Raw genomic sequence first — 22,546 nt, forward strand, 5'->3', positions numbered from 1 at the left:
CATATGTTGTACCTCGTAACGTGTCCTAATTCAAAATGTTTAACTGTCCTATGATACAAACACCAAGTGGTTTAAGAAAAACCAAAATGATGGTCAATCTAGATGCACTATCATTATTTTTTTATAAGAAAACTATTTAAAGTACTTCTCTTTTATAACAAAATAAAATTCAGTTGATAAAATTTACAAATACAAAGACAGAAAATGAAATAAAAATCAAGAAAACATTTACTTTTAAGTCATAAAATGTTCTTTCTCTCACAAAGTTGTCAATTTTACTCATTTGATGCTGATTTTTTCTTTGGAACCACTTAGTGGTGAAGGTTACTATTAGAGATTCGAAAAACATGGCTGGTAAGAATAGATTCTTAGAAATTAGCAGTGTCCCAAGGTACAACACTCTCCCCTACTTATAATAAAGATAACCATGTACAGAAAAATAGATTAGATAGATAGAGAAGGAGAGATTAATATGTCTTAGCAAAGATATAATAAAGAAATGAGCAAAAATACATCGATAAAGCAATCCATCACAAATTTTATAATAGAGAAACGATGAGAATTCTTAAGTTAAGTCCTCATTGCAGGCAATCTTTAAGAAAAATGCATTTCGAAACCTCCATCGTTTTAAAATATTTGCATTTAAGAATTTTCGATAAATAAAATTTATATAAAAATGAAAACATACTGAAATGTTGAAAACACAAAATATCGACCGCTTTCTTTCCTGATACTCAATCTGAACTTTAGATACCTTCAATGCATTTTCTACTTTTGTTTACCAACTTCCTTCAAAGAGAAATTGACGTTCTCTTTTTTCTCCTCCATCAACAACGTAGAAGAAGTAGGAGTACTCATGAGCTGCTTTCTTATGCAAATAAATGCAGCAGACGACATTTCCATGCACCATCTAAACTCCTCTTCCTCCAAACAGAACGAAAATTGATAACTATTTTTTTTTTCCTTCTTTCTAGCCTTTCCTTTCATCCACTGCATTTTGTTTTTCGTCTAAAAATATGTGGAAAAGCAGCAGGATGGGTAGAAATAAAGATAGTAAGGTAACAGTGTTTCGTTTTTTAGTTTTTGTTTATTTATTTTCGAACTACGAATTTCCCTTAGATAGTATGGAGGAAAAAATATCTTTGGACTCTTCTCCACTAAGATAATCGCTTGTGAAAAGTGGAGCAAATTTTTCAAGTGAAAAAAAGGAGATATAGTTCCAGATTTTCAATCGGGTGAAAGGATATTTTGAATTTTTTATGCATTACTTTGTTTTTTCGCACTTAGTAAAATGTCTGATTTTATTTGTGGAAAGAATTTCCGATTCGTTTTGTGTCAGAAATGGAGAAACGAGATAAAGGATCTATGTGATTCCTTTTACAACTCTAAATTTTTCTGAAGGTATTCCTACCTGCTCTTATCTTTAGTAATAATAAAGCTGAAAGTCTGTGTCTTTGGATGTCTGTTACGCGCATACCGCCCAGACAGCTCGGCCGATTTTCATGACATTTGTCACAAAATTAGTTCGCAACATAGGGGGGAGCACCTCGAAGCGATTTTCCGAAAATTCGGTTTTGTTCTTTTTCTGTTCCAACTTTAAGAACATTTTCCGAGAAAATTATCATAACATGGAGGAGCAAGTTACCATAACGTGGACGTGGACGAGCAGTTACCATAACGTGGACGTGGACGAGCAGTTACCATAACGTGGACGTGGACGAGCAGTTACCATAACGTGGACGTGGACGAGCAAATTACCACAACGTGAGCGAGCAAACTACCACATGCGACTATGGGCGAGCAAATCAACACAGCAAATTGGCGAGAAATTCATCATCCAATATTTGTAAATATACAGGTGAACCAAATGAATATTTAATTTTATACTAAGGGCAAAGCTACGCTAGTTACTAATAATTTTAGTAAACACCTATTTTAAATAAGTAGAGCGTTGGTTATTCGAATATCGATCAAACAGTTCTCACAGGTTAACGCAGCATTTCTTAAATTGTATTCCACGGATCCCCAGGGTGCCATGGAGATGTCTTAGGGGCTCCTCGAAACTTGCATCTATTGTTCTTTATCAAATTAATAATTTTAAAAATAGGTAAAAATAAAGTTTGAGCGAAGTTTACAATCAATATTTTTTGAATGGACAGCAGAGAAAATTTATTTATGATTATCAATAAGCAACGTAAATACCGCAACAGAGCTACTAAACGTGACATGAAAATTCAACTTTCATCCATAAATTTCCATACTAAGTGTATCTCCGAATAGTACCCCTTATGTCATTAAAATTTAAGCTATAAAACTTTAATTGAAACGACTAATTTTCGAAGATACTTTTTCCAAGTTATAAATATTATTCGAAATAATTTTCGTTTTTATTGCAAGTAAGCCATTTTCAGAATATATCATTCAAACTTCACTATTGAAGGATAATCAAGGATTCCTCAAAAAAAGGGTAGACATTAAAAAGGATTCCACAAATCAAGGAAATTAAGAAGCACTAGGTTAATCAATTCTTTCACTTGGTAAGTTCAAGTCTTCACTACGTAATGGGGAAAATTGGGAGAAATGGGGAAGAACTGCATTTATGCCGAAATCGAAAGCGAAAAAATATTTCTAGTTTTCACAGTTAAACGCTTCAGACTTTTGCTTGATTCTTATCTACTACATCTGTTGGACAAGCTAGAAAAAGTTTTCCACATTTTACTTCGCCATAAATGGAGTTGTCTCGACCTTCTCTAGAAACTAATTTTTTAAATCTAATGCTATGTGTTATACAGTTTTTCATGTTATTTTTAAAACTCATATGCAAATACACATTCGAAATGTACACATGCAAAATACAGAATTTTGTAAAATCTATACTAATATTATAAAGAGAGAGGGCTTATTTTTGTGTGTTTATATCTTCGAGGTAATCTCCGGAACCATTGCAGCTATTTGAAAAATTCTTTTATTATATGAAAGGCGCATTCTTACTGAGTGACATACGCTATAAATTAAGCATATATGTTCTTATACTAATTTTTTAAACCAATAGTTTTTCCTCGCTACCAGTTTATGTTTCGTACTGATCTATTGTTAAATACGTAAACACAAGCACTGATTGTCTCGCACTTGCATTAATAAAATAAATGAAGGTTCTATGAACTGACTGCAAAGGAACAAAAACAAGTGAAAACAAATAACGATTATGGCATAAGAACCGCCACAGCCTATACAAGTATTTGAGGGTGCAGAGGATAAGGTGTATAGTATTCTATAAGCTTTGGACATCACGAAACATTTAGACTCGCAGAATGTTGATGCATCAAAATTAAATTTATTCAAATGAATTATAATCGGGATTTTCTTCGAGCAAATTAATTTTTGAATTCAAGTAGTGCAGATAGATGATATTAATCCTTGATTCTAAAAGCTGTAATTTTGCATGCATTTCGGGCTACCCTTCGAGGTATTTTATCTATATTAATATTATAAAGAGAGAGTATAATTTTGTATGTTTATACGTTCCGGACAAGATTGCAACCTACGGAATGAGTACGTTTTCAATCAAACAATTAAATGAGTAACCAATCCGCGACTCGCCTATGATACCAGAACGCAAATTAATGCTCAAATTAATGCGTTCATCGGCATACCCGGAACCAAAAAACGTTTCATAAATTTAATCAAAATCAACAGGCAGACTGAGGCTGTGTTTTTTTTTTTTTACTTAATTGCAGCAATTTTTCTTAGTGGTCGAAAAACTGACCACTCCAGGTTTAAACTACTTTGAATAGTTCCCTTCAGAAAGACTCCGTACGTTTCATAAGAAAAAAAAATGGGCCATTTGGATAGCGTCTTCAACACTGTAAAAACGATTCAGAAACGTTCCTGGAAAATAATAGGCAGCTGATGTGCCCAATTTCAGTCAGTAACATATCTTACAAAAACCAGGAACGTTTTCTGATAAAAATCAGTAACCTTTCTGAAATATTAAGAAATCTCCCCTATTAAAGCCAGTCGTGAACCTTCTAGAAAAATTAAATAGGTTTAATTTATTTGATTAGAACCTTCCTGATTTACCAAGAAAGCTCCAGAAGTATTAGAGCAACCAAGCATATTCCTTACCTGCAATTCCCTGCCTCGCAAAGCTGTAGCTATCCACTGACTTATTTGCTCCCATTGGAAGCTTAGTCAATCCGGACGGGCCATAAACAATCTAAAGCCGATACACTTAATAAACACGCTCCGTCAAAATTTAAACTGGTAGCAAAAAAGTATTTTTCACACCAGTGCAAGGTCTGCATTCGTGCATCTTTTAGGAATTCAGGAAACGTTTTTGCGAAGATACTGGATTTTTTGGGGAAATAGGTGAAAACCTGTGAAATCACGAAACGTTCCACGGAAATAACCAGTAACGTTTCGGAATTTTTTTACAGTGAAAAGGTCTGCAGCATAATGTATTACGGATGTTCGATGAGCCACTGTTTGTATATAGATGCCGTGGATTATAAACGAACTAAAAGATTAAGACAACAATGAGAGAGGTGTCATCTTCGAATTTGCCGGTGACCCTTACCAAACGATTCCTGTGGTTCCCATGATAAACGCGTGCAGATATACTTTAAGCCCGTTTAAACGCGTGCAGATATATTTTAAGCCCGTTTAAAGTAGTCTCCTTATAGGGACTCTGTACGATTTCTGTATCTTAAGAACACTTTTAAGAGCCTATATTCATTCTATTCAAATTGAAGGCGGTATTTCAATAATTTCGTTGCGAAACTTTAATTTGTCGAACGTATGCAGTGGAACTGGACCACAAGTAAAATCAATATCAACTAATATGATTTACCTTATTATTCTTACTGGATCAGCAGCAGGTCAGTCAGGAATATTTCTCGAAATCCCATGGTCCTTGCACATTTCCATTTCTAATACAAATAATTGCAATTTCCAATGAAAACTTCTTATGCCATCACCATCATCAAGACTGAAGGTCATACATACTACGTTACATATGGGAAGATTGTTCACGGAGAAGTAAAGATTGATCTCTCTTGAATAGGAAATGAAGTGGATCAATTTCTTTCAAAACCTCATAAAAACGAAACAAAAAGCATATGTACGAGTATACCATGATAATATGTATACCATGATATTTTAAAACAAAAAAATCTGCAGAATATTTATTTAAGACAGATAATTTTTTCAACCCGAACAAGTTCGGGACGGGTCCCGTTCAAAAAAGATGTTTACTTTTGCGTGGAAACAATTTGTGTGAAAGCCAAACTGAAAAACACAAGTTTGGAAAATGCGTAGCATTAATTTGTTTTGGGATTGCAAGGAATCTCTGCTTCATTACGAAAATGTATTAAGCTTTATACGTTGAATATTACTATTTTATAACTTATTATTTCTCTTATATTAAATTTATGAATGTCCTTTTTCAGTAGTGATTCGATTTTAAGCATAATTAATGAATGTAATTAAGAATGAAAATCAAGTTGGAGAATCGCCCAGAATGGGATAGGGCTCATTATCAAGCAAAATATGAGACGGAAGTGACTTCTTTTTCTTCAGAAAAGGAAGAATGGTGAAAGTGAAGATGAAAATGATGGTGTGTGTTATCACGCAGGGTCATTTTCAATGATCGGAGAAGGGGGGAGGGTTCGGATCCAAAAGGACCTCAAATAGGCTCATTATAGACTAATCTGGTGATCGAAAAATATATTGATTGTTTGTTTTAAATGCAAATAGTTGTTTGAAGTGCAAATAGTTGATTTAGGAAATACAAACAGTAATTTTCTGGTGTTACTTTTGTGGTACCCTTATGATGGGGACATACCGTGTAAACAATATTTTTCCCGCTTTTTGAAAAACATAAATAAAATTTAAAACTAAGACTTTTGGTTTAAACTGTCAAGCTCCATTTGGTTCCAATCCCAGTATCCTTCACTTCATTTTTCGCTCAATATCATTGTTATTTTTCAAAATCATGTTAGCTGTAAATGACAAAAAAAAGTACCACATATGCGGTGCTTTTTACCCTACACTTATATTATGTATTTGTACAGTTGTTCACATTTACAAGGTGTCCTGAAAAAAAACTGACTGTTTTTAAAAATTAATAACAGGAAAACGGTAAATGATAAAAAAATAATTCTTGCAGAAAATTCATGTGGTGGGTCGTAAATCGCCCCCCCCCCCCCTCGAGTTCCAAATTTTAGCTGAAATTTTTTCCAACAGATGGCGCTGCAGATAGTAAGCCCGTAAAAAAAATAATAATCATAATTTTCCAAAAATAATAAACAAAAAAAAAAAAAAAAGAATATTTTGAAACAATCGTCGGCTGTAATCCCATGTCGCAATCGGAGGGAAAATCGGTGAATTTTAATTCTTCTTTTTTGACTTAACGGCATACTGTGGTGCAGCGCCATCTATTGAAACATTTTTGAACTAAAATTTGAAACTGTGAGGGAAAGAAATTTAGGGCTCACCACTTGAATTTTCTACAAGAATTTGTTTTTTTATCATTAACCGTTCTCCTGTTATAATTTTTTGAAAACAGTCAGTCTTTTTCAGGACACCCTGTAGTATTTCAACTTTCAAAACTCATGAAATCGATAAAATATTTCAAATCATCTGAAAATGAGGCCCAGCATATTCTAATTAGTGATGTATTTAGTTCGAAACCAGTAAGTCCGGTCGGCAAGCTGCATTCTATAAGTGGTTGAGACAGGGTTGTCTAATCTTCAGCGAGCTGCCTGGTGAGAGTTCTAGTTTTTCTTCCCTTCCTTAAGCAAATTATGGAAATGCCATCTTAAGTGTCCCGTATTCAAGCAGCTCTTCCCTAAAAACTGAAAATATGCGAACACGATAAGGTGTCTGTTGGATCAAATGTTTAAAACGGAAGCCCACACTGTAAAAAAAATTCCGAAACGTTACTGATTATTTCCGTGTAACATTTCAGGATTTCAATGGTTTTTATCCATTTCTTCGAAAAATCAAGTATATTTGTCAAAACGTTTCCTGAATTGCTACAAGTGACACGAATGCAGACTTCTCATTGTTGTGAAAAATATTTTTAGCTCCCAGTTTAAAGATTAACTGAATGTATTTGAAAAGAGTATCGGCTTCAGTTCGATTGCGGCCCGTCCAGACTGGTTAAGATCTCAAAGGAAGCGAATAAGTTCATGGACTACGTAGCTTTGCAGGAAAGTAGGACTCTTGGTACTTTCTTGCAATTCTGTCATAGGCCATGTTTTCAGTACTGGCTTTGAACGTTCTTGATAAATCAGGAAGATGCCAAGCTGGTATATTATACCTACCTAAATTTATACTGAAGTTCCATTGACTCGAAATAGCTTTAAACCGGAGGATTTTTGAATTTTTCAGGAGGCTTCCAGCATAAATTCAGGAAGGTTACTGAATTTTAGCTAAAAACATTCTTGGCTTTTTCAAGATATTTTACTGGCAGAAAATTGGGCACATCAGCTGCCCGTTATTTTCCAGGAACGTTTCTGAATCGTTTTTACGGTGCATAATAGGAGTTACTACAAACAAAATCGTAATTTCGAACATTGGAATAAAGAATAAAAGTCCCACAAACTTAGAAATATCTTTGAAACCATTGAAGATATTTCAATGAAATATATACTCCATCGTTTCATTAGCAACATGTTTCAAAGAACACGGAAACTGTCTGTTATAATGCACCGAAAAATGATGTAAAGGCTACAAAGAATAGTGCTCAACTTTATCATAGATTGATAATTGCGTTGTAATAGTTAGCAATTATCTTTGTTGCCAGAAATGTGACCAATTTTTGTGCAGCAACATACCACTAGATATTTTACAGAGCAAATATGTATTGAAAAAACATTGCATCTACAGCGCCAGAGAAACACAAATAAAAAACGACTGCTTCCTCGGGAGAGCCATTTAAAATAATTTAAACCAAAATTTTTAAACGACGTTTTTATTTTAATTTATATTTATCTGAGGCTAAATAGCGTTTTGGATTGTTATAATAGTGTATGGATATTATTGTTTTTAATTACATGTACAGTTTTGTTCAATAATTATAGAGTTATCTGATAATTCAATTACGAAAGTTATTTGAATTGTCTAAAATAATTTATAAATAAACGTAATTAAATACATGATTTTGGCCCAAGAAGAACTTGGTAAAACACATTTAATTCTGAATGTAATGCTACTTTTACTTTTTTTGAAAATCGTTAGCCCTCTTACATTGGAGTTGCAATGCGTTTTTATACACAACTAGTGGTACCCGCACGGCTTTGCCCGTAATAAAAAAAATTAAAAGGTCTTTTGGTTCGCCTGTATATTTACAAATAATGTATGGTGAATTTTCCCGCCAATTGGATTGTACCCATGTTATGGTTGCACATTATGATAATTTCGTATCTCGCCAATTGGCTTGTGCCCATGTTACGGTTCCACGTTATGATAATTTCGTAATTTACTCGTCCATCTTATGATAGTTTTGTTCTTAACATTGGAATAGAAAAAGAACCTCATCAAATTTTCGAAAAATCGCTCCGAGGTACACACCCCCATGCTACAAACTAACTTTGCCAAATTTCATGAAAATCGGCCGAACGGTCTAGGCGCTATGCGCGTCACAGAGATCCAGACATCCTCCGGGCATCCGGACGTCCAGACATCCTCCTGACATCCAGACGGAAAGACTTTCAGCTTTATTATTAGTAAAGATAAAGATGACTGGATGCTCATACACTAGCATAGATTTCCTCAAATCATTTTTGTTTTAATTCATTCTTAATTTAAGTTAAGAACGTAAGAAGAAATTAAAGAAAACATCTGTCCTTAGCCAATACACATATATACGAGGGGTTGGGGTGGGGAGAAAAGAGCAATTTTTAAACGTTTCAAGAAAGCAAGTGACATTTTAAAGACAGTCGGCTCAAAAATCGATTTCTTTCTATTAACAGTACTTAGAGCGAAAAAAAAAGAGAAATGGAAAAAATTAAATAAAATTCTCCTAGTTACTCTTACTGGAGCCAAAAAAAAAAAAGACTGGAAAAGAAAGATGAAGCTTACAAAATGAGCACTCTCAAAATTATCTCTCAAAAAGTAAAGATTTCGCACAATCTGCGTGTGACAAGGAGGGGAAAAAAGATTGCCGATGTTGCCTTTGACAAATCGGTGGCCACGGTTTCCATGACGATGACTTCAAGCGGAACCAATCAGATTTGCACAGCCTCTCAAAATCTCAGCGACAGTTTTCGAAATATGGAAGACTGTCACATACATCAAGCAGTAAAAACAGCTCCATTTATTTATTGGATGAGTTTTGAAAATTTCAAATTGTGAAAATATTACAACCACGCATTTTTTTTATAGTAGGGTGTCAACAATTATGCATTCATTTACTCTTCAAAATTGAGCTTAGCGTGTACAGAATAATTTTCTTAAATTGTGAAAAAGAGGGAAATATGTTTTAATACATTTTTTTAAAAGTAATTAAGATTGTGTTAAGAGAAACGATAATTTAAAACCTTTTTGTTTTTCATTTTTGTTTCTGAAACGAACTGAAGTGAAATAAGTAGTTAAAGTGAGAGTTGCGTTCACTGAGCTATATAACTGACAGGCGCGGGCTGTTGTCGGATGATAGAACCGAATAACAGGCAGAAAACAACTTGGCATTAGGCTTCAAGTTTTTCCATCCGTTTAAATTTATCCTGAGAATAAAAATTTTACTGACATTAATTAAATCATCTCGGAAATTGAGAAACTCTCAGTACTAATTTTCTATCCAATTATCAAACTTATCAAACATAGTAGAGCTGAATTTACTCATTGTAGTAAAGTTCAAGCAGTAATCCTCAAAGCAAGTATAAATAAGCAAAAATTTTTCTTAATTAAAATTTTAGAAAATATCTTACTGTGGAATTTATAACACGATATGTAATAGGGGAGACCAAAGTCAGTTGATACAGGGTTAAACTGATACAAGGGCTCAAATTCTCGAGCTCACTGCTGAGATTCTTAATAGGAAGTAACTGACTTAGGATTATTTGACATACGTATGCAGGGAAGAACCTGTATTTTTTATTTACATATTTTTTTAATTAATTTATTTATTTTTGTTTGTTTGCTGGAGAGTAATTCTTAGGAGATCGCCTTTTGTGCACCAAAGTATTTTTTTATTGTTTGGTTTCAACTTTCGTATTGAGTGTTTAATCAGTTATATCATACTAGCGGTATCCACACGGCTTTGCCCGTAGTAGAAATTGAAAAGTCATTTGGATCGCCTGTACATGTACAAATAATGGATGATGAATTTCTCGCCAATTTGTTATGTTCATTTACTCGCCCACGTTTGCGCGTACACGTTATGATAATTTACGCACCACGTTATGATAGTTTACTCGTCCATGTTATGATAATTTGCTCGATAAAATATTCTTAAAATTAGAATAGAAAAAAAATTGAATTTTCGAAAAATCGTTTCGAGCTGCTTACTCCTATGCTACGAACTAACTCTGTGCCAAATTTCAGGAAAATCGGTCGACCGGTCTAGGCGCTATTCGTGTAACAGACATCCAGAGACAGATATCCCGACACACAGACTTTCAGCTTTATTACTAGTAAAGATTCAACTAAATATCTCGGTATTATTTCACAAGGAGACACGATTTGACCTAAGAGAACTTGCTTATATTCGGTTTGTTACTGTTACTAGATTTTCTCTCTCTCTCTCTCCTCTCTCTCTCTCTTTTCTCTCTCTCTCTCTCCCTCCCTCTCTCTCTCTCTCTCTCTCTGTGTCTCACGCGGTTTGTGCTCTTGTGCTATATTTAATTTTATTGCAAACCGTGAGTGCTTGTGAAATATTTTGCGAAATCATTTTTTATAAGCCACATCATTGTGTTAAAAACAAAAGGCCTTCAAATCTTATAACTATACTTTTAAACTTTCTTTCTTTCCTAAAGAAGAACAACCTTTTTTTTTAATTTTCTTTTGAAAACAAGAACTTGTTATACAGATAAACCCGTTACGTAACACATCCTACCTGCTGTTTGTAAAACGGAGTAATAAATTCTACTTCACAGAACGTATTAATCTTTACAGAACAAATCCAAATCTATAAAATCCAGTTTTTTAACTGGAATGATTTAATAATGTAGGAGCACATCTGAAGTTTTGTTTCATATGATTTTGGAAACCCAATCAGATAGGCGACCCCCACATAGCCCATAAACTGAAAAATTCCCATTTTCCCCGCTATTAGATGAATTTGACTCCGGTGACATTTGGTTTCAATAGTGCGGAGATCACTTCACTCTTCAAGGGCATCATTGACTGCTTTGAGGGAATACTTCCCAAAACACCTTATCTCATTAAGAGGTGGTTAAGTGTCTTGTCTGCTTCCCCCTTTTGACCCCTCGCGAATTTTTGTGAGGTGGTTTCTGTCTCTCACGTTATGAAAACCTTCCAAGGAAATGAACCTTCCTCTACAAGGCTTGAAGTTTAACATCCTAGCAAAAATTGCTGACGTACCCAGTTTTGTGTTAGAAGGGGTCGTAAAAAATGTAAGAGATCGACTTATTCACTGCATAGACAATTCGGTGCTTCACCCAACTAATGGGAGATTCAAAATTGAGTAAAAAAAATTTAGAAATGAATTTATATTGTTAAGAAAAGAAAAGCATTCTGGAAATGAAGGAAAAATATGCGTGATGTCACATTTTTTGTTTCCCCTCCTCCATCTCCCCCCTATCCCAGACTCACAAAGTTTCCAGAGCTGCTTGCTCCAATAACCTAAAAAGTGGTAAGACCTGCACTCTGATCTTTTTGGCTTACCTCATATCTCTCCTGAATTTTCCTTGGGGAATAATGTCAATCTACTCGTAGTGGTCATTGCTCAGTTCTTTGAAAGTTGAGTGAATTCGTGCTCATCCCTGAGCATAAACAGCTCTAGATATGCCATGCTGTTTTTACCCAAGAAATTCCAAAAACATTTTAAAACAGCAGTCCAGTTAGCAGCTCGAACTACCCAAATGATTCCCGAGTTTCAAAGCCATGCAAATAATCAGTGCATATACAGTAAATATTATTGTGTACAGTAAATAATATATGAAGAGATATTATGCAAATAACCCTTTTCCAGCAGGCAGGTTTGTCCTTGTTTTTCTCGAAAACGTAATGCCGTACGAAACATCATATTATTGCTTAAAAACAGTACGTCGTAATAATTATTCTTTTGTTTACGACAAAATTTAAGTAATATGCAGCCTAAGCTTGTTTCATAAACTTTCATAAAAGTACTAATGCACTCACTCTGCATAATAGAATTTTTGAATTTGGAACAAAAACGAATTTATCAATTTACATTTCATGAGAAAAAGCTTAAAAACACCCAAATGTATTATTTCCCCGAAACTTACACTAAATCTCCAGTTGTACATTAGCCGGAAAATAAAGACAGGCAAAAAAGAGGGGGTTTTATCGTAGAAGTTGCAGCATAATGTAATACTCTGATCCTCCGGTCATAGTGTCCTGTGAAAAGCTTTTAAAAAGCACCGGTTACACGGCACTGGAGCTAAAACTCAGAGCGAAATATTAATAACGATAATAAAGAAAGAGAAAAGAAAGAAATCTCCATCGACAAAGTCAGAAAATAGCCCCTGCAAAAGAGTGTGTCTGAAACCGAGTGTGCGTGTGTGTGTAGGACTCTAAGAGGGTGGAAGGGGGGGGGATGAGAGAAGCCCCGTTTCCTGTGGAAGTGGAAAGGCAGAGAAGAGGGGCAGCAGTCTTCTCTCTCCGCATTTGCATCTCATAAATATGGATGACCAGACTTTTGGGTATGTGATCTTTAACGCCCTCCCCTTTTCTCTCGCTCTCTGCCATCTCTTTCTCTCTGCCTCATCTGGATCGTCTTCGCAGGGTTGCCATGAGTTGGGTGTAGGGTCAGACTGGACGACGCCAATGTGCGATTTGGCGCGAGTTTTTGATGGGGTTCGTGTCATTAGAGCATTATGTATAGCAGTGGTTCTCAGTCTTTTCACTACTGAGGACCACTTGGTACCCTTCCGAATCTCAAGTAGACTACAAACGATGGAAATTATCTTTTAACAAAAATTGTATTAGGTGATGTTAGGTTAATCCAAAAAATTGCTTTAATAACAACTTTAAAATGATATAGATTAATTTTCACAAGCTCTTCGTGAACCACGTGAAAGTTTCTCGTGGGTCACCGGTTGAGAATCATTGATCTATTGCACTTCAAGAATTATTTACCTTCAATTTTCACTAACATCTCTCACCACTGTTTATCAAATAACATATTTTTTTTTAATGATACGCTAAAATAAATTATTGTATTATGAGTTTGATTTTCATTATACATAAAAGCATACTACGTTATGCCAAAGAATATTTTTGCACCTGTTTTGAGAAAAATTTTTGTAACAAGTATTGACTTTTCATAACTTTATAACGTTAATGTTCCATCTGCACAGATTTATGGGAACAAAGTCTTACAAATCATTTTCTTTAATTCTCAGTCCAAATTGGTTTAAGGACGAGTTGTTCAAAGACTATGTTAATGTTGATTGATGACTTCTTTTTATGTTGTTAGTAATCATTATTGTTTAGCTGTATTTGTTTATCTGAATATCTATGGAGTCAATTGGAGAAACTGTCCTTAAAGCCCCATTAAACTGGTAACCGAAAACGAGGTAGGCCCGATGGACCCTGGGGTAACATTTTCATTAGTGCAGTGGTCTTTGAATTGTATTCCATTTGTACATTGGGGTCACTTCTCTTGGGACTCCAAAAGACGAAACGAAATTTTCGATGGAAATTACGAAGTATTCACTCTAGTTCATAAACAGTTATTAAACAAAATCATCATTTTTTTGCTTTTTTTTTCGAGAAAAAATAAATATTTTCATATGCAAAACTTTCCAATTTTTAGGGTAGAAGAACCATTTAATTAGAGACCAATCCCCTCTATGTTTACTTCCATGTACGAAACAAATTAAAAATTTTATTCGTCATAGAAGGTTTTAATTTTGTACGTATTACCTTAGTTATGCATTTCGTTTGTTACTTGCAGTTGGGTTCTCGTAAGGGCTCCTTACGATTTTTTGTGGAAAAGCCTTGTTGATTTCAAGTTTTTGAAATCAAGATATTTCCTTCATGACATCACTCAATAGATTACTAATAGTCAAGTAAATATTTCGCGTTATTTGGCGAGTGTTGGCGACATAGTAAAATTCTCGTATTCTAGTAAAGTTAGAGTAACTCAGTGACTCTATATTCCGTACCGTCGAATCGGATAACGTTGTGACACCATGGTGGGCAGTTGTGCCAAATATTATGTACCTTAACCAGTACGAGTACAAAGAGATTAAATTAAGTTACGTCGATGGTAAACAGATTTCGCCGATTGTAACACATGTCATAAATTTACCCCATGTGGCGGTAACTGTTTAGTACTTTAATGTACTAAATGTTTTTAAGAGTTTTCATATCCAAGAAAGATTTTGGTTTTCAGATTTTATCAAAAATTTGTTTTAATTACTGCAATTTGTATATATTATTTAACAAGAGAAAAAGAAATTCCTGTGCTGTCCATATGAAAATATTTTAAACGACGAAAAAACTAAGTCTTACCTTTTTTTATCAAACAACAAAGAGATTCCACCGTCTTCATTACTCGAAACTAATATTCTTACTTTTTTTCATCTTCTTCTTTTTTTTTTTTGAAACACTTGAAATTAAACTTTATATTACATTCATTTTTTTTTACGTTTTTATAAAATATTTTTTCTAATGGATAAATAAGTTATCCTCCTTTTTTATTGATAAGGCAAATTTAAATGCCTTTAAATTTAAATTCCCCGTTGTTTTTTATTTAACTCACTGTGAGTTTTGATAGATTGTAATATTATTTATTAACTTTTTAAAAAAATCGTTTTTCAAGCATATGTCTACGAACTGAAGTCAAAACTGAGATATAAATATGTTTTTCTCATATTATAACTAACCTATCTTATTTCATTATATTCACGTGAAACAAATATTTAAAAAAAGTATGTTATTGTATTTAAAACTGCATCACTATTAATTTGACTAAACTAATCAGAGCTAGTAAACGCATTTGACTTGTCAGAGCTTAGTTAAATAACTAGTAAACAAAAATCTACTTTCTAAAAAAATCAATCTGAGGAGTAAGAGTTCGAGCAGTTGCTCTCGTCACATAATATACTTCAACATTTTTCATTTACAGCTAAAGCTTCCATCATTTTAACTAATTAGTTTAGTTAAGTTATTACTAATCATTTAACTAGTTCTGACTAGCTTAACTAACTGTATCTAAGTTCTTACTAGTTGAGTAAACTAAGACCTAAAGCCCAGTAAAGTAACCTATAAGTGAAGCTTCACTCAAAGGATCAGTTATAGAAGCAGTTTCTAAAAAATGCAAAAATACAGCAAAAAGTAAAGCAAAGAAAAAATGTACGGAATAATTAAGACTCTTACTCCGAAACCATAAAAAAGTGCAACTCTTGGTATTTTACATAAAAAGTATTACAGAAACATAAAATAAAGTCATGCTAGACATGAAAAGCTGATAAGGTTTCTGCTCTATGTGTTTTTTAACTAAAAACAGGATTTAAAAAAATAATAGATCAAAAAGTAACTGAACTTACTTTGAAGGAAGTTACTTAACTGTATCGTTTATTCATTGTGATTTTAAGCTGATCAAAAATAATGATGAGTAAAAGTTAAAACCTGGTTGTTTTGTTTTTGGTGCTTTAAAACTATTGAAATTTGAAAAACTTAAAATTATTAACTATCCTGAAACAGAGTAGCAGCTAAATTAATTTTCTTGTTGCAGATACTCCATAGAATGAAATATTGACACTGCTATGACTGAACAAATTCAACGACGCAAAAATGAAAACTTGTGTCTATTCTTTTGAGAAGTTCATTGTGAAATAACCAGTAACAGGTGATGGTTTTCAAATATATTTTAAACTTGCTTTCTTCTTCTTCTTCTTTGTTTTTTTTTTTTTTTTGAAATCGGAATATTTGATCCACCATCGTATAGTTTTGTATATTATATGCATATTATATGCTGCTTTTGACGTACAGGGAGGTATAACAAACATCAGATATCAGACAGAGTCTGTAATAACACAGGAATAAATTATTGGAGACGTCAGTTCATAATAGCGTTTGAAATAAGTGACGTCTCTAAGACATCGAAGTCTATGACATTTCCGTTAAATAATGAAAGAAAAAGCACATTTTGTGTTTTTGTAAGTGATTTTTAGCACTATTTTAAAGAGTTAACACTAAAAATAAAAGTTGTCTAGTTAGCACATAAACAGTCGTCTTTACCAGCCGAGTCAAACTTATGTCAGACAACCAAACTACCTGTTGAAACTTTCTCCAACTTATAAGATTGTTTCATTTCGGTTGACAAACAGAGTTTCATAAGACCGTAATAGTGAATAAGACCCCGTAGAAAACTACATAAAACATACCGAAAATCTGGTTATTGCATCCAGAGACTGCAGTTTCGTTTTTGTTATGGACTCATCAGTCTGGAATCGTGAATAATCGAGCTGGAGGCAGATGCCATCTCATTGAAACTAAAAGGGTCAAAAAACTGGTTGATAAAGTAAATGTATCTCGCCAGCAAGAGTTTTCAGGCATGGTGTGGTCCATCTCGTAAATTAAAGGCAAAGCTTTCGTATTAAGTAGTAAGTTGCTGCTCCATCTGCCTCCAGCTTTGTTATTTACTATTCCTGACTGAAGAGTCCATAACTAGGACGAAATCTCAGTCTTTGAATGCAATCACCGGGCTGTCAGTTGTATGTAGTTCTACCTAGCCCCTGGTCGGTAATTTACTACCTAAAAACTATTTCAAAAGTACTATGCAGTGATATTTTTTAGTGATTAAAAGTCTTATTTTGCTTTAAGATCTCTATCACGGCCTTGAAGCCCTCTGAATAAAAGTTGAGAGTACAAAATGTCAAGAAAATTCAGTAAATAGCAATTTTAAAGATGCTATAAAGTCCCTTCATTAGTTCAAATTGTTGAATGCAGTTTTAACGAATATGAAGAACTAAAGAGCAAAACATTGTACTATGTCAATAAATTTAAGAAACTCGGCAGTCTTCTTTATAACAGAATTTCTATTAAAATGGGATTCCACTGTAGATCTTATCACACTTAGTCGTAACCACTATTCAAACTAATGAAAAGGTTCCATTACAGCCTTAAAATAGCTATTTGAAGCTTTTTTTTTTTTTTTGGTGCTTTATTTTCATTACTTTTTCATTTTACTTAGATTAACCAAGCAGCTGTTAGCTGAAACTTGTGAGCTCGTCGGACCTTAAAATTATGTAAAAATAGACAACCATAATACGGATGGCATGAATCCAAATCTCGCCAAAATGATTCTCAACTACAGCGATGAAAAGGATGCAACAGCAACCCGGCATGGCAGCAAGCGATTCTGTGTGCCATCGTCCCCTCATAAGTTCCGCTTTAAAAAAAATAATAAAATAAAAACAAAAATAATAAAAAGTGAAGCTAAAGAGACATCCTCCCAAATCACCCCACATAAATCTAGTTCCTAACAGCTGATGAGGAGTGGAACAGAAAGTAAGAGAAGAACTTTTCTTCTCTCTCTCTCTCTCTCTTTTCTCCTACATTTTTCCTCCCGATTTTTTCTCTTATTTTTTCCTCATCCTTTTTCTTGGAACAAGAGACATTTTTCAGACTTTCATTTTCGGACTTTCGCTCGCGCGTACGGGGGGGGGGGAGGTTAGACTCGGTCAACTGGACTTGATGGTTCCAAACCCACCCAAGATTTGTTATGGTCGCTTTCTCTCCCTTTTTTCTCTTTTTTTTTTTTTTTGGTGCTGTGATTTGACTTAGAGTGCGATGATTTCCTGGGCTTGATCGTTTTGGGAATGTATATCGCTTAACATAATGATACCACATAAGTACTTTTCGTTATTGCTTTGTTTGTTAATCGAAATTTTTGAGAAATAATTAACAGAACAAATGCTGTGTATTGAAGCGTGTTAAAGTTGTGTGATGAAGCTGTGCGTTGCGGCGAAATGTATAATCAATTTTCACTAGTAAAATAACTAGATTGAGAGCCATTCTACCGTCACGTGCGGCACAATCTGACTAGATAATTTCACCAACATTTCATTACAGACATTCATATTTTAATTAAACAGGAGTAAGCACATTTTTTTAATCTTTACATTTGATACGAAGATATTCCTGATACATAATTATTTTTTTATTAAATAATTTTGTTCCTTAAAATTTCATTTATTTGCCTGCTTAACGGGCAGAACATCCAAAGTCAAACACTGGTAGTTTGCTGTATGTATCCTTATATATTATTTCTGTAGCCTGTTTTTGGTTTCTACGCCAAATTTCCCTCAATTCTTGATCGATTTCTTTGATTTACGGCTTATTTTATAGCTTATGGTGCTGGCTACTGACGAAAAATAGACCCAAGGTCTGAAAATTGTTTCTTTTAGCCGAAAAACCTGTTTTAAAGAACCAGAATAAGGTTTTCGGTCAAACTTATAACTTTAATTTGCGCTACGACCGACAGAGCTGAGTAGCTTGATCGGCAGAGCGTTCTCTTCGTACCCAGGAGATTACGTGTTCGGGCCCACGTCCGAACAATCTGCAACAAAAATATTAGAGAAACATCGCGCATTACATGAACACTGAATTAAATGGATAACAACTATGAGGGAATAGAATAAATGAGAAGGAAATGCTCCTTGCTGATATGAAAACATTCAGTGATTTTGTGCTAAATTACTTCGAAATTGCACGTGTTTTTTTTTTTTTTTTTTTTTTTTTTAAAGCTTTGGCTCTGGAAAGAAAATTAAAGCATAATGTAAGCGAAAATATAAGTAACAGGTTTAAGATTTCAGACTACAATAGAATTGTTTTTTGTTCAGAAAAAAAATAATAAATCGTATATTGAAATATATATTCTTCTAATGAGTTTCTGACTCTTTGTACAAATAAATAAAATACTACCTCAATTTGAAGGGTAAAATATATATTTTTTCTTCTTTTTGCTAAAAAACAAATAGCTTATCACATTTTTATTACATTCGAAAGCATAGTTCAATTTATTTTGTATTTTAACAGTGCTGTTAAATGATGAACACGTGCTGCCATCTAAGTTATAACGGTTTAAGCAGCCTGCGATAACAAATTGTAAAAATTTTCAAAAATAAAAACATTTTTCTTCAATATCTTATCTTATATATTAATCCCCTCTCATTTTAAAACTTATCAGGCTGGCCAATGACGAAAAAAAGACTTACGGTCGAAAATTCAAGTTTTCGAAATCGCCTCTTGCTGTTTCAAAACCTTGATGCTGCCTGTAGTTCTTATGCATTTTTTAAAGGAAAGTTCTAATGCAGTTTTCCATTTTTTACGTCGCTTTCGGCAAAAAAAAAAAAAAAAAAAAAAAAATAGCCTGTGTGTGTGTTTATATTTTAATAAAGCTTAACAGCACTGGACTTAGTTGTTCGGTTTAATTGATAAGTTTTTTTCGGTAGAGCGTTCGGCTATAAACTATCTGAACTTCGGGCAAGCTTGGGCTGTCCGACATAATATCAAATTTATATTAGTATTACGCATTACATGTGCTCCTAACATACACACCTAATAAAATAAATGCAGTGGGAATGCTACTTGGTGTTTCGACTCCTTTATGCAGGCTACAGTTATCATTCGGATAAGTTGATTGTTAATCGAACTGTGTTCTTTGACTACATCCAGACCACTCAACATAATGTAAGCATAAAAAAGTATTAGATTTACCTAAAGAAATCCTTTTTGTGCAGAAAAACATTTTTATTGTATGCTAAAATGTAGATGCTTCTAATAGCAGTGTTCGACCTTTTGTACAAATGAAAAAATACTACGCCCGATTAAAACTACGAGTTTCACTCAGTAAACCTTTAATTTTTTATTCGCGCGAATACGATATAAAGCATTAAAAGTATTATCAACTTCATTAGCAAGAAATTATTTTCTACTCCTCTGCTTTCTGCTGAAAAAAAAAATACATTTTGTCTACGTTCGAAAAATTACACTTAAGAACGGACTCAGTTCAACTGGTTTTGGTTTTGAATTTTAAGTGTTCGATTAAAAGAGAAACATGTGAGGGCATTTAAGCCGTAACGGTTAAAGCAACCTTCTATGTGAAATAGTTCAATATTCAAAGATAAAAACACTTATTTTCAATCAAATTTATTACTTCTCTAGAATGTTTGTTTCAATCGCTACGTGAGATCTTCGTCATTCTTTAATCAAATTCCATGCTTTGCGAAAAATTTTAAATCGTATCATGCTGGTTAATGACAAAACACAGATGCATGATCTTATTTTTTTTTTTTTTTGGCAAAAAGCTTTTTTGCTGTTTTTTACTACCCATTCCTTCAATGAATAGCTTTCGAAAAGGAAGGCGCAATTGCTAGGTTTGTTGGGGTGTCGTTCTGTTAGTCAGAATGGCGCCAATTCGAATACGTGCCAATAAATATCTCTTTAATGTTTCTTTTTTTCCCGTCAGATGCTGACATGTGCAGGACTGTATTTGCCACAACCTGTTTTTTCACATGCACAATTATTGCTTTTTCACGAGTCACCACTCAGCCACACTTTTAATGATATTTATGTTTGCATTGAAAATATGTACGATTAAAAGGGGAGCTATGATCAAATTATCACAACGTTGTATTTAACGAGGTTTTGTTACTGATGTCTTTAAATTACATGCCTTCTCTTCTGCGCTTACTTTTTTTTCGGTTCTTCGTCATAATGTTCTTCCTTTGAAATTCTTAAAGAGCGAAATGCCTTATGAAACGATTTGAAGCACAGTGCGGAGTTCCGCACGGGTCGACTAGTAACTCCTATTTTAAGTGCTGATGGAAAATACAATGATGTAAAAAATTCAAATTAAGCTTCTGGTACAGTAGTATTTAAAACTATTGAAGTAATTATCTCTAAAAAATCACAGTGAAATGGAACTTAACTGAAACTTCGATGCAGGTATTTCTTTGAAGATTCTTGGGTAGTCAACTTAGAAGCGTGTGATTAATAACATTTCTTTAAAACGACTAAAATGATAAATGCTAATAGCAGAAACAATAAAGCATTTGAGAACCGTGTTTACGGTACACTATTTAAATTCAGAACAAAGATCTAAAATTACAAACATGTAACCGGTACATAAAATAAGCCGCCAGCTCAGTTATTCCATCCGAGTACTGCAGTTTCGTGCTTTTTAGCACCCATCAGTCCGGAATAGGAAGTAACTGAACTGGATGCGAAAAACCTCTTGAGGTAGTCAAGAGAGCCAAACAAACTGGTAGATAATGTAGAATTAGCACACCAGATGAGTGACCGCAGCAATAGTGCTGTTCAACTCAAAGATTGATGGCAAAGCATGGTATTTCACAGTAAATTACCGCCCTAAGCCAGGACTAAGACAGAAATACATAAAATACACCGCCAGCTCAGTCAATTCCAGCCGAGGACTGCAGTTTCGTGCTTTTTAGCGCTCATTAGCTCGGAATAACTAAATAAATCAATCTTTGAGTTGAACCGCACCATTTCTGCGGTCACTCATCTGGTGTACTAATTCTTCATTAGCTACCAGTTTGTTTGGTTCTCTTGGCTTCCTTAAGAGGTTTATCGCCTCCAGCTTTGGTAATTCCTATTCCGGGCTGATGAGTGCTAAAAAGCACGAAACCGCTGTCCTCGAATGGAATAAATGAGCTGGCGATTTATTTTATGTATTTCCGCCTTAGCCCTTGGCTTAGGGCGGTAACTTACTGCAAAACGTAACTGATAGTTATCATCTGTTTAAAATAACTAACATGACGTCCGACGAGAACATTTACGTATGTTAAAAGTCACTTAATAACTGACGTTGCCCATTTTGTTCTTTAATAAACTTTCTATTTTCGAGATCATTCCAGTTAGAAAATAAAAAACAGTTTAATATTAGAATTTGGTCTACAAATATTTTCTGTAGAGGCTGTAACCATCATTTACTTAGTTTTACTTAAAAAGATAAATTTAGAGACTTTTCGAAAACAAAACTGGTAGTTTTATAAACTTCAAATATGAAAGTCATTAAGTACGTTTACTGGATATGTAGACTTTTTACTGATGAGTTTATTGGAGTAAAAAACCCGCAGTCTGCGTGAAGCTCGGATTTTTTCTTTTATTTTTTCGTTAGCGAAATATGTTCACGAAAAGATACATTATGCGCATCAAAGTATTTAACGAAGCTTTTGAACATTTATCACTACCAATATTTTCATTACATTATTACTTTTGTCCCTCGCAAAGCGATGATATTGGACCAGAATCAAGATGGTAGTGCAATGTCTGTTATTATATGAATTATCCTTTCTTCTTTGAAAATGAACCCTTTGCCGGCATGCTCACTCAATGTTAAACTCCACAGACCGATCCGAGT

The 22,546-nt window shown here is 33.9% G+C and overlaps 1 long non-coding RNA gene across 1 annotated transcript in view; it reads left to right on the top strand.

Annotated features, from left to right (window-relative positions):
* The window catches only part of LOC129228206 (uncharacterized), a 118,653-nt gene that overhangs the window by 20,360 nt on the left and 75,747 nt on the right, over positions 1–22,546 (top strand). The window contains exon 2 of the long non-coding RNA XR_008580900.1: positions 15,890–16,003. This is a non-coding gene — a long non-coding RNA (uncharacterized LOC129228206). The remainder of the gene's footprint in view (positions 1–15,889; positions 16,004–22,546) is intronic.

This window comes from Uloborus diversus, chromosome 8, assembly GCF_026930045.1.
Source record: "Uloborus diversus isolate 005 chromosome 8, Udiv.v.3.1, whole genome shotgun sequence".
Classification (NCBI taxonomy): Eukaryota; Metazoa; Arthropoda; class Arachnida; order Araneae; family Uloboridae; genus Uloborus; species Uloborus diversus.